The sequence below is a fragment of the Marmota flaviventris genome, chromosome 4, assembly GCF_047511675.1.
Source record: "Marmota flaviventris isolate mMarFla1 chromosome 4, mMarFla1.hap1, whole genome shotgun sequence".
NCBI classification, from domain to species: Eukaryota; Metazoa; Chordata; class Mammalia; order Rodentia; family Sciuridae; genus Marmota; species Marmota flaviventris.
Window position 1 is genome coordinate 32,398,097 of NC_092501.1, and position 12,704 is coordinate 32,410,800.

Below are 12,704 nucleotides of genomic sequence, written 5' to 3' on the forward strand. Positions count from 1 at the left end.
AATTTGTTCCCATGATGTAGGCTCCCTATTTACCTCTTTTATTGTTTCTCTTGCTGAGAGAAAACTTTTCAGTTTAAGTAAGTCCCATTTGTTGATTTTTGTTATCAACTTTTGTGCTATGGGTGTCCTATTAAGGAATTTGGAGCCCGACCCTACAATATGTAGATCGGAGCCAACTTTTTCTTCTATCAGACGCAGAGTCTCTGATTTGATATCTAGCTCCTTGATCCACTTTGAGTTAACTTTTGTGCATGGCGAGAGGAGGGGATTCAGTTTCATTTTGTTGCATATGGATTTCCAGTTTTCCCAGCACCATTTGTTGAAGATGCTATCCTCCCTCCATTGCATGCTTTTAGCTCCTTTATCAAATATAAGATAGTTGTAGCTTTGTGGATTAGTCTCTGTGTCTATACTATTAACATCTATCTGTACTCCTTCATCAAAAATTGAGTCTTACATTTGGTACTTCAAGACTTCTACTACAAAGATCTATAGAGAACAAAGTTTCTTACTTTTTTATTATTCTCAGAATATTCTAGTTCATTCACCTTGCCTTCATTACCTGATGTCCTTTCTTTCAGTTGATGTAGTGTATTTGGTAATATTTTAACCTAGGTGATTATTTGACATATTGAACTTTCAAATTCCAAAGTTTCTATTGGTTCTTTCTTAGAGTCTCTATCTCTTTTTAAAATGTTCTTTCTTATCTCTCATTGTATTTCATAATTTTTTCTGCTGACTTTTTATCTTCTTTCAATTTATTGATGATTTTATTAATCATTTTCTAGGTATCTTTGGCATCCACTTTGATATCTGCAAATTTAGTCATTGGGGAGTTATGAATTTGAGGGTACATCTTGCTCCCTTATTAATTCATTTTTCTCGTACTTTTATGTTGAGATGCATAATTTGGAGTTAAGTATCTGTTCTATTATTATGTGAGGGTCTTTTTAGTCAGTTACTTTCTCTTTGTGATGTTCCCAGATCTGGGAATGTACCTCATTGTCAAAGCTCCCAGTTAATGTGTTCAAAGTGCTAGGTTCAATACCCAGCTGCATTTTGAGTGGACAGAATAACTGGAAGTAACAGCAACAACTTAGAAGCAAATCAGATATCAATATACAACAATATCTTATTAAAAATGATCTCCAAAACCCCACTAACAAAAAGGAAATACAAATTTACAAGAGATTAATTTCTTAGCCTATTCTACACTAAGCATTAATGAAAGTAAAACTAATATAAAAAGAGGGGAAGAGAGAGAAGAAGTAATGAGAAGAGAAAAGATAGAAAAAATGAAGAGGATAAAATTCAGAAAGAAAAAATATAGAAAAATTCAATTAAATAATTAATATACAACAGCTCTCAGAAGATGGCAGAAAGGAGCTAGGCAGTGATTCCTGATCCCTTCACAACACAGAGAGAAAACAGAGAAGAAACAACATGTCTGAGAGGTGGGTGACAAAATAAGTCCTCTAACACCCAATGTTATAAAGTCTTAGACCTGGCAAAACTTGAAGATTGGTTATCTTAGTAAAAACTAAGTACAAAGTTCCCCAACCCAGAACCCAGACCAGGATGGGGGAACAGTAGAAAGACAACAGAGAGAGGAAGAGAAACAAGGAGGGAGTTGAAAAGCACATAAGCTAATACCCTTAACAACATTTTCTTGAAGCAGATCAAGCAGTATTAAACTAAATAATGAATAGAAAGCCTTGTAAGATCAAGCAGCCATTTTGGGGAGCCCACAGTTGACCTGTTACCCCTTGAATTAACATACCTTCTCCTCACCTCCAGAGCCTCCAATTAAATTAGAGCACCCTGCTATGGGTTCTCTTAAGAATCCAGCTAGAAAAAAAATCATGGAGGGGTTGGTACTAGCTGAAAGTCACTGAGACCTCTTCCCCCACCATGAACAAGGGAAACAGGGTGGAGCAGCCCTTCTTGGGAAGTGCTCACTTAATACAGTGCTAATCTCGGCTGCCACCAGTCCCAGACAGAAACAGAGAAGATCCCCACAATTTGGGGTGGTGGAAATCAAGTTCAGATCTGAGCTCCAAAGCATTTTAAGCACTGAGCAGAGGAAGTGGGAAAGGGGAGCCCTTAGAATTGCTATTGCTGCCTGCTTCCACTGGGGATTGAGGGAAAATTGTGTTAGTTCTAAGAAAGTATGAGACTGTGCCCCTGATAATGGGCCTCCATTGGGCTGACTCAGAGTAAAGCTGCCTGAATATCCAGTGACACAGAGGTGTGAATCTCCATATCATGGCTGCATATAGCAGAAAACCACAACAAGAAGGTGCCTAAGTACCCAAGAAGATTAAAGGAAAAGTGCCCAGACAATTACTACAGACATCAGCAGGTCAGTCAAGACATAAGTTTCCTTGGATCCAAGGCAATGAAAAGTAACAGCCACCAGACTCACTTATCTCCCAGGCTGACCTGACTCCCAGCCTGACCCTTGACCATAACTGCAGAGTGATAAGGCACTCTTTGAATACTGGATAGACCTTGCCTTAGCCATAATCAGCAGAAAAAATAGGTGTCTGCCATTTACAACCTGGGGAAGTGGAAACTAGACCTAGATGAACTTGTTGAGTCTGTTTACTCAGTAATAGCAATGGTACATCAGTGAGTTGCATAAGCCAGGGGGAATATTTTTGCTGCACAGATTACTCATGGAAAATTCACAACCACAGGACCTGCACTGATAAACAGCCACAAGAATATACACCAAGAAAAGGGGAGTAGGTACATGGTGACTAACTACAATCACAATCACAGACCAGACCCTGTAGTCGGAACCTCTTCACACAATAGAAACAACCAATAGACACAACACCCCACTTCTAAGCAGTTAGCCACAGGCCACTGACATGACAAACCCAAATTGGCCAGAGGGAAGTCCATAGCAACTAGGGCAGTGGCTACTGTGCTCCAATACCTCTGGAGGGACCTAAAACCAAAGATAATTAACATCTTTGAAATGTCCCCAATCCTAATGAAATTCAAGCCAAGATTCAATAAGAATTGTCTTCATCTTGGTATTATTTATTATACATAATTCTAACATCAACTTTGATCAATACAATACTATTAATCTTGATTATTGGTTGTACCCTAATAGCCAACATTTTACCTTCAATCCATCTGAATGTATTTCTTCTGACTGTTAAAGTATTAATTGGAATAGTTATATACTTTTTTCCTAGTCCTAGCTTAGACTCCTAAAAACTCCTATTCTCTCTCACACTGTCTGCTACTACCGCAAATACCCTCCATCCATTTTTTTTTCTCCTTTTGAACGTGGTCCATATCATTTTATTCTATCTTTTCTTTCCTTTTCTCAATCATTTACTCAACTGTTTTTATTACACTTTCAGCCTAATAATGTTATAACAATTTTACTATATAGAATGATTAATTCTTCAACCTGCTCCAGAAACTTACTACAAGATTATACCTAGATTAGAATAAATGTAGGTAACAATATCAACAAGTTTTCACCTTTCATATGGTTGAATAGCATGTGGCTTGTCTCTGAAATGATTGTAGTAAATAGGGTTCAGCAGAATCTCCCAATGTGGACTGGAATCAACTGAGGCCACACACTAAATTAAAGTACCTGAATATTCACTCAATTCAGGGCTCATAAGAAAAAGGAGCTAATGAAGTAGTCCCTTGATCAAAAGAATAAGCAATAACCATCCCAAAATATGGGTAGATATACAAGCAATATTGAAAAACAAGGAAACAAACTACTTCAAATATCTCATAACACTTTAACAAGTGACTCCAATGACACCACAATTCAGAAAATGTCAGAGAAAGCATCTAGAAAATTAATAGTTAAAATTTCAATGACCTAAGAGAAGATGTAATGAGTTAAATTAGAGGGGCTGGGGTTGTGACTCAGCCGTGGAACACTCGCCTGACACGTGCAGAGCCCTGGGTTCGATCTTCAGCACCACACAAAAATAAATAAGATAAAAGTACTGTGTCCAACTATAACTAAAAAAATAAAAAATATTTTTAAAAATCAGATTTTTTTAAAAAAGTTAAATTAGAGGGAAAATACAGGAAGTGAAATTTGACTTTAATAAAGAGATGGAGATACTGAAAAAGAATTAAACAAAAATCCTGGAAATGAAAGACTCTATAAACCAGATCATACCATGTTAAAAAATATATTTTCAGGCCTTGAAGACAAAATATATAATCTTGAAAATAAAGTTCACCATAAAGAAAAGATGTTAAGAGACCATGACCAGAATATTTAAGAAATATGGGACAACATCAAAAACCAAATTTAAGAATTATTGGGATAGATGTTCTAAAATTCATACAAAGGGGTGCACAATCTTTTCAATGAAATAATATTAGAAAATTTCTAAACCTTAGAAATGACATAAAAATTACAATATAGGCATATAGGACTCAAATATACAAAAATTGAAAAAAAACTAATCAAGATACATTATAATGAAAATGCTTAACATACAGAATAAGGATAGAAGAATGAAAGCTGTTGGAGAAAAATGGCTGGTCACTTTTAGAGGTAAACCAATTTGGATTTCAACTGACTTCTCAACCCAGATCCTAAAATCCAAGAGGCCTTGGCATAATTCATACCGAGCTCAAAATGAAGATGGGGGCCAACTAAGACTACTATCCCCAGCAAAAATTAAGCTTCAGAATTAAAGATGGAATAAAAACCTTTCATAATAAATAGAAGCCAAAAGAATTCATAACACAAAACCTACAATACAAAATATATTGAATGAAATATTTTATGAAGAAATAAAAAATAAAATTGAAAACCAGCATAGAGATTTCTTATGCTAGAAGAGTAATCAGTTAAAGGAAAATCAAGTCTGAATTAGATATCAGAAATAAAATGGAAGAAAATAAAATCCTCTCTCTAATACCATTGAATGTAAACAGTCTAAACACTTTAATCAAAAGACATAGATTGGTGGTCCAGGGACTCAGAGGAGAGAGACACCCTGTGCCCAAGTAGGAGGCACCCCACACTTGGGGTTCCTTATTCACCAAAGTGTGGCTCCACAGGCCAATATCGGGGTACATATAGGCTTGATGCTGCTGCAGACATCAAACTGGGACATCACTACTTCTATCAAGGGACAAAAATAAGGACCTGGTAAAATGTCATCAATGTCCCTGTGGTCTTGGCTGCACCAGAGGTCTCTCTACTATGGGTACTAGCAGTCATCCTGTTGATGAGGTAACAGGAAGACTTGCATGGTGTTGCCTCTCTCTGGTTTCTCTTAACAGCCAACTTCTTATGATTACCCTTTCAGTAGATATATAATAAAATACCTCTATATTCTCAACTTCTACTTCATAAACATCACAGACAGCTCCCCCACACCCTCATACCATTAGAAACTGTAAACCATTATGCAAATCTATTGACTATATGGTAGAAGATAACTGAACTCATCATTTCTGATTATAGCCACAAATCTGTAAATGTCAAAATAGAAATTAATTGATTTATGACTGCATGTTGGGTACATTGTGTGCTGTAATACTGATATCCTCCTTAAAGGTGAGGTATTGGTAACCTTCAGGGACACTATGAGACAATATGGCAGAAAAATAGGGAACACTTCCAAACACATTCTAGGGGGCCAATATCACCCTGATTCCAAAACCAGATGAAGACACATCAAAATATAAAACTTCAAATAAATATCTCTAATTAATATAGATGCAAAAATTCTCAATAAAATTCTGGCAAATCAAATACAAAGACATATCAAAAAGAGAGTTCACCACAATCAAGTGGGGTTCATCCCAGGGATGCAAGGTTAGTTCAACATATGGAAATCAATAAAGGTAATTCATCACATCAATAGACATAAAGATAAAAATCAGATGATTATCTCAATAGATTCAGAAAAAGCACTTGACATAACACACCATCCCTTCATGTTCAAAATCATAGAAAAAATAGGGATAACAGGAACATATCTCAATATCATAAAAGCTATCAATGCTAAGCCCCAGGCCAACACCATTCTAAATGGAGAAAAATTGAAAGCATTCCCTCTAAAAACTGGAACAAGACAGGAATGCCCTCTTTCACTACTTCTATTTAACAAAGTTTTTGAAACTCTAGCCACAGCAATTATACAGACAAAATAAATTAAAGGGATATGGATAGGGAAAAAGTAACTTCAAGTTATGACTATTTGCCAACAATATGATTCTATACCTAGAAGACCCAAAAAATTACACCAGAAATCTTCTAGAATGAATAAATGAATTCAGCAAAGTAGCAGGGTATAAAATCAACACCCATAAATCAAAGGCATTTATGTACATGAGTGACAAATCTTCAGAAAGAGAAATTAGAAAAACTAATCCATTTACAATAGCCTCAAAAAAAATTGAGAATCAACCTAACAAAAGAGGTGAAAGGCTTCTACAAAGAAAACTACAGAACACTAAAGAAAAAATTAAAAGGACCTTAGAAGATAGAAAGATCTCCTTTGTTCTTGGATAGGAAGAATTAATATTTTCAGAATGACCATACTACCAAAAGCACTACACAGGTTCAATGCAATTCCAATCAAAATCCCAATGATATTTCTCATTGAAATAGAAAAATAATCATGAAATTCATCTGGAAAAATAATAGACCCAGAATAACCAAAGCAATTCTTAGCAAGAAGAGTAAAGCTGGTGGCATTACTTTACCAGACCTTAAACTATACTAAAATGAAAGAGTAAAAAAAAACAGCATGGCATTGGCACCATTGGTAGACCAATGGTACAGAATAGAGGATGTAAAGACGAACCCACACAACTACTGTTATCTCATAATGGGAAAAGTTGCCAAAAACATATTGGAGAAAAGGTAGCCTCTTCAACAAATTGTGCTGGGAAAACAGGAAATACATATGCAACAAAATGATATTAGACCCCTATCTCTCACCATGCATGAAACTCAACTCAAAGTGAGTCTAGAACCTAGGAATTAAACCAGAGACCTTGTGCCTAATAGAGAAAAATGTAGGCCCAAATCTCCATCATTTCGGATTAGGCCCCAACTTTCTTAATAAGACTCCCATAGTGCAAGAATTAAAACCAAGAATCAATAAATGGGATGGATTCAAACTAAAAAGCTTCTTCTCAGAAAAAGGAATAAACAGTGAGGTGAATAGAGAGCCCACAGCTTAGGAGAAAATCTTTACTCCTCTCACATCAGATAGAGCACTAATCTCTAGGGATATAAAGAACTCAAAAATTTAAACATCCAAAAAACAAATAACTGAATCAATAAATGGGCCAAGGAACTGAACAGACAATTTTCAGAAGATAATATATAATCAATCAACAAATATATGAAAAAATGTTTAACATCTCTAGCAATTAGAGAAATGCAAATCAAAACTACTCTAAGATTTCATCTCACCCCAGTGAGAATGGCAGCTATCAAGAATACAAACAACAATAAGTGTTGGCAAGGATGCAGGGAAAAGGCACACTCATACATTGCTATTGGGACTACAAATTGGTGCAGCCAATATGGAAAGCAGTATGGAGATTCCTTGGAAAACTTGGGTCAAAAACTATTTGGCCCAGCTATCCCACTCCTCAGTTTATACCCAAAGGACTTAAAACAGCAGGGATGAAACCACATCAACGTTTATAGCAGCACAATTCACAATAGCTAAATTGTGGAACCAACCCAGATGCCCTTCAGTACATTAATGGATAGGGAAAAACTGTGGTATATATACACAATGGAATATTACTCATCATTAGAAGTGAACAAAATCATGGCATTTGCAGGTAAAAGGATGGAGTTGGAGTTGGAGAGTATTATGCTAAGTGAAGTAAGCCAATTCTCAAAAACCAAAGTCAAGTGTTTTATTTGATATGAGGATGCTGACTCATAATGGGGATGGGAGGGGTGGGAAGCATGGGAGAAATGGAGGAACTTTAAATATAGCAAATGGGAGGGAAAGGAAGGGAGGGATTATGGGGGTAAGAAAGATGGTGGAATGAGATGGACATCATTACCCTAAGTACATGTTTGAAGACATGAATGTTGTGAACCTATTTTGTGTACAACCAGAGACTTGAAAAATTGTGCTCAATATGTGTAATATGAATTGAATTGCATTCTGCCACCATATATTTAAAAAAACAAATAAATAATTTTTAAAAGACATAGATTGGAAAATTGGATTGAAAAACAAAACCCAACTATATGTTGTTTGCAAGAGACTCACCTTATAGGCAAGGATTTCAACAGACTGAGGGTGAAAAAGTGAGAAAATATATACCATGCAAATTGTACCCATAAACTATCAGAGGTAACCAATCTTATACCATGTTCAAGGATTGGAAGAATAAATATTGTCCAAATGGGCATACTAACAAATTCAATGCAATATCCATACAAACACCAATGAATTTTTTAAGAACTAGAAAAAACAATTATATAATTCATATGGAAATTCAAGACTTCCAAATAAGCAATGCCATCTTAAACAAGAACAAATCGAGAGGCACAACAGTACCTGATTTCAAGATATACAATAGAGCTATAGTAATCAAATCAGAATGGCACCAGCTTAAAAACAAATCAATAAGTAATGGAACAGAATCAAGATCCCAGAAGAGTTATGCATATACAGTCAACTGTTTCTCATCAAAGGTGTTAAGAACATACATAGGAGAAAACAATCTCTTTAACATAGCTGTGAAAACTATTTACTCACATACAGAAAAATGAAACTTGATTCTTACCTCTTACTCTGCACAAAATAAACTCAAAATTGGTCAAAGATATAAATATAAGTCCTGGAGCCAAAATTGCTAGATTAAAAACATAATGGAAAGTCTTCAAAACATATGACTTCCAAAGCAGAGAGGGGAAAAAAAGCAAAAATACACAAATGAATTACATCAAACTGAAATGCTTGTGCACATCAAAGCAAACCATAAATGCAATGAAAAGATAACTTACAGGATTGGAAAAATCCTTTCCAACTCTTTCTCTGATGAATTAATATCTGAAATGTACAAATAACTCAAAAAGTTAAATGCAAGGCAAATAATCACTTTTAAAATTGAAAGATGATAAAGAGATGTTGGATTTGATTAGTGCATGATTAGGGCAAATGATTTAAATAGATACTTTTAAAAGAGGAAATACAAGATTTGCACATATATTTAAAAAAACATTTAATGTCACTAGCCATTAGGAAAATGTGATATTATTCTCACCCCAGTTATAATTGCTTTCATAGGGAAAAAATTCCACCAAATTAAAGTACTCAAGTATTAAATGGAGCAAATTACATTTCATACATGTATAATTATATCAAAATATATCCCACTATTGTGTATTGCTCGAATGCACTAATAAAGAGATTTTTAAAATTGAAGAGGATGAAAAGAAAAGGAAACTTTCTCTTTGGTGATAAAAATTAGTATAGTCATCATGGAAAATAGCATGGAGTCTTCTCTAAAGACAAAAAATAGCTCAATCATATGATCCAGGTATCTAACTTTGGGTAGGTACACAGTCAAAAAAAAACAAAACATTAAATCAGTATACCAAAGAAAAACCTGCAATTCCATGTTTATTATGGCAATATTCATAATAGCTAAATTAGGGAATTAATTTAACTGCCCATCAAAAGATGAGTGGGTAAATAAAAGGCTCACACAAGTGCCACAGTCTGGCTGGGCACAAAATCTGGAGCCACCACACACCTTGTAGATTCAAACAGCAACTCTTTATTCTCGAACTGTCACCAGCACTTTACACACACATTCTGGGGCAAATCCACGTTCTGGGCCAAAATCACGTTCTGGGCCAAAATCACGTTCTGGGCAAAATCCCAAATACTCTCTGAATCCCGCGAGAACTCAACGGGAACTCAAGGAGCGGGCGCGCCTGAGGCAGCAGGATAGGCCCTATTCCCAGCAGGGTACACCTTAAACCTGGAACCGCCCTAAACCCAAGGAGCGGGATACTCCCTAATCCCAGCAGGATACACCCTAAACCTGGATCCGCCCTGGTCCTTGAGCAAGGTCACCTTACATGCAATGTCACTGCAAATGACCTGGGTCATCTAAGCGACATCGGGTAGGCTGACAAAGAAATTGCCATGTGTCATTCCTATTTGGCAATGGCTCTCAGCACACACGTATACACACAGTGCTATACTATTCAGGTATAAAGAATGAAATTTTGTAACTTACAGCAAAATGGACAGAAGTATCTAACCTTGGGTAGGTACACAGCCAAAAATAAATAAATAAATCAGTATACCAAAGAAAAACCTGCAATTCCATGTTTATGTTCATTATGTTAAGTGAAATAAGCCAGGTACTGCTAATCTCTGTTAGATTACTAGAGGTTGAGTAGGGTAGAAAGAAGGAAAAATGATAAAGAAATATTGGATTTGATTAGTGCATGCTCTAAGCATGTGATGAAGTAGCACACTGAACCCCATTATTATTATGAACAAATAATATATATAAAGAAAAATTTGGAAAAATGGGAGACTCTCATATCATTAGAAGTAGAAAGAATCTCAAAGATCCCCTATCTTAATACTTCATATTTAATAATGAGAAATCGGTGACTCAGTTTCGTTTACCTGTTCTTCCTTTTTCTTGTCATTTCTCCCTTCCCCTCAATCTCCTTTTTTTAATCCATTGATCTCTCTTCTGTTCTTATGGGATCCACCATCCCCCACCCTTTTTCCCCTTATTTTGGTCTAGTTTCTACATATGAGAGATAACAGTCAACTCTTGACTTTCTGGATGTGGCTTATTTCACTTAGCATGATGTTCTCCAGTTCCATCCATTACCAGCAAATGCCATAATGTCAGTCTTCTTTATGACTGAGTAGAACTTCATGATAAATATAAACAACATTTTATCTAACCATTCAACTGTTAACAGGCACCTGGCTTATGATTTGGTTACCCCATCCTTTTCAGTCTCTTGTAATCAGAAACATTTCCCTTCATTTGAGTGGTATATTTCCTTCCAGGGTGAAACTTTACTGAAGAATCCAGTAAAGCATATATATTTATGACATTTCTTTTAGAATCCTAAGATATTTCGGTTCATAATTTTTTCTTCCTCAAAACATTTAAGATGCACTTTCACATTAATCAGCCTTCCATCACTGTGAGAGCAAATACCTCATATAAACAATTTTTAAAAGAAAGATTTGTTTTTGATCATGGTTTCAGAGTTAGTCTGTGGTCAGTTGACTCCATTCCTTTAGACCTATAGTGAGGCAGAAAATCATTGCAGAGAGTGGAGGGTACAACAGATGTACTCAGCTCATGTCAGCTGGGAAACACAGAGAGAAAGGCAGAAAGAGAGAGGAAGGGAGTGGGGAGACAAGATATACTCTTTAAAGGCATAAATTTACCTATTTCCTCCAATTAGCCAGTTGTTACTAAAATTTCCAGAAGTTCCCCCATAGTCCACCAGTAGGAGACCAAGCCTTCAGGACGTGAGACTTTGGGGAGATTTCAGATACAAACCATAACACTCAGGTTGATTTAGTTGACTGTTTTCTATAGACTAGGTTCCAGTTATGATTTGAGGATGAAAAAATACATAGATGCTATGTATAAAAGTACATAATAGTGAATTACATTGGTGAGGTGTGGACATGGATATCATCTCTGCCATTGTTGGTTATGGGCATTTATTTCATAGTTCAACACAGCCCTCCAAAGGAAATCATCATCCAAATAAGATGTGTGAAAACTACAGTGATTAAATAGAGCAACAGGTAGTGACATAAACCAGTGACCAAGGTTGATGGTGATGAGAATAGATTAAAGTACCAAAGTTCACAAGTACTCACCCTTCACATGCTATGGGAGGGCACACAGCCAATGACCTCTCAAATCCTCTCACCCATCCTCTTGGTTCATGATCTGTCTGGCTGGACATGCGATTGATCTTCTTTGTACTTTGGTTTCTCTTCTATGGAAAAGATAGAACTAATTGACTTCCCCTGGATTTTGCAACCCTATGACTTCTTTGTACTTGGTTTATCTGTGTCTGTTGTTCCCAGGGCACAACCATATTAACATCACTGGCATCTGTGCTACATTGCAGCAAGTAATTCCACAACACAGAGATGTTTGGTCCTGACCACATTCTGGGTGAGAGTGGCAACTTTAAGAGAAGTAACTACATGTTTTCTTTGTCAGGAAGTAGAAACTCATTTCCATGTGTTTCAGGGGATTAAGTACCTTTCTGGGATTGGTTGGAACTTATGTGGTGCCTCTCCTGGGCCCAGCCAATTTGCTCTTTGAACACTCCAATGCCCATGCACTTTCCTTTATCATAACACATTCTCAATGTGTCCAAACAGTGGGACATTAGGGGTTATTTTTTAATGCTTTTATTATGCATCATAGTTGTATATAATAGTTGGATCTTTTTGTTTGTTTGTGGAACAAACAAAAAGGAATTGAACTTAGGGATGCTTACCACTGAGACACATGCCCATCTTTTAAAAAATTTTTATTTTGAAGAGTCTTGCTAAGTTACTTAAGGCTTCGCTAAGTTGTCAAGGCTGGCTTTGAACTTACAATCCTCCTGCTTCAGCTTCCTAAGATGCTGGGATTAACGGTGTGTGCCACCATGCCTGGCTAGTTGGATCCATTTTGACGTA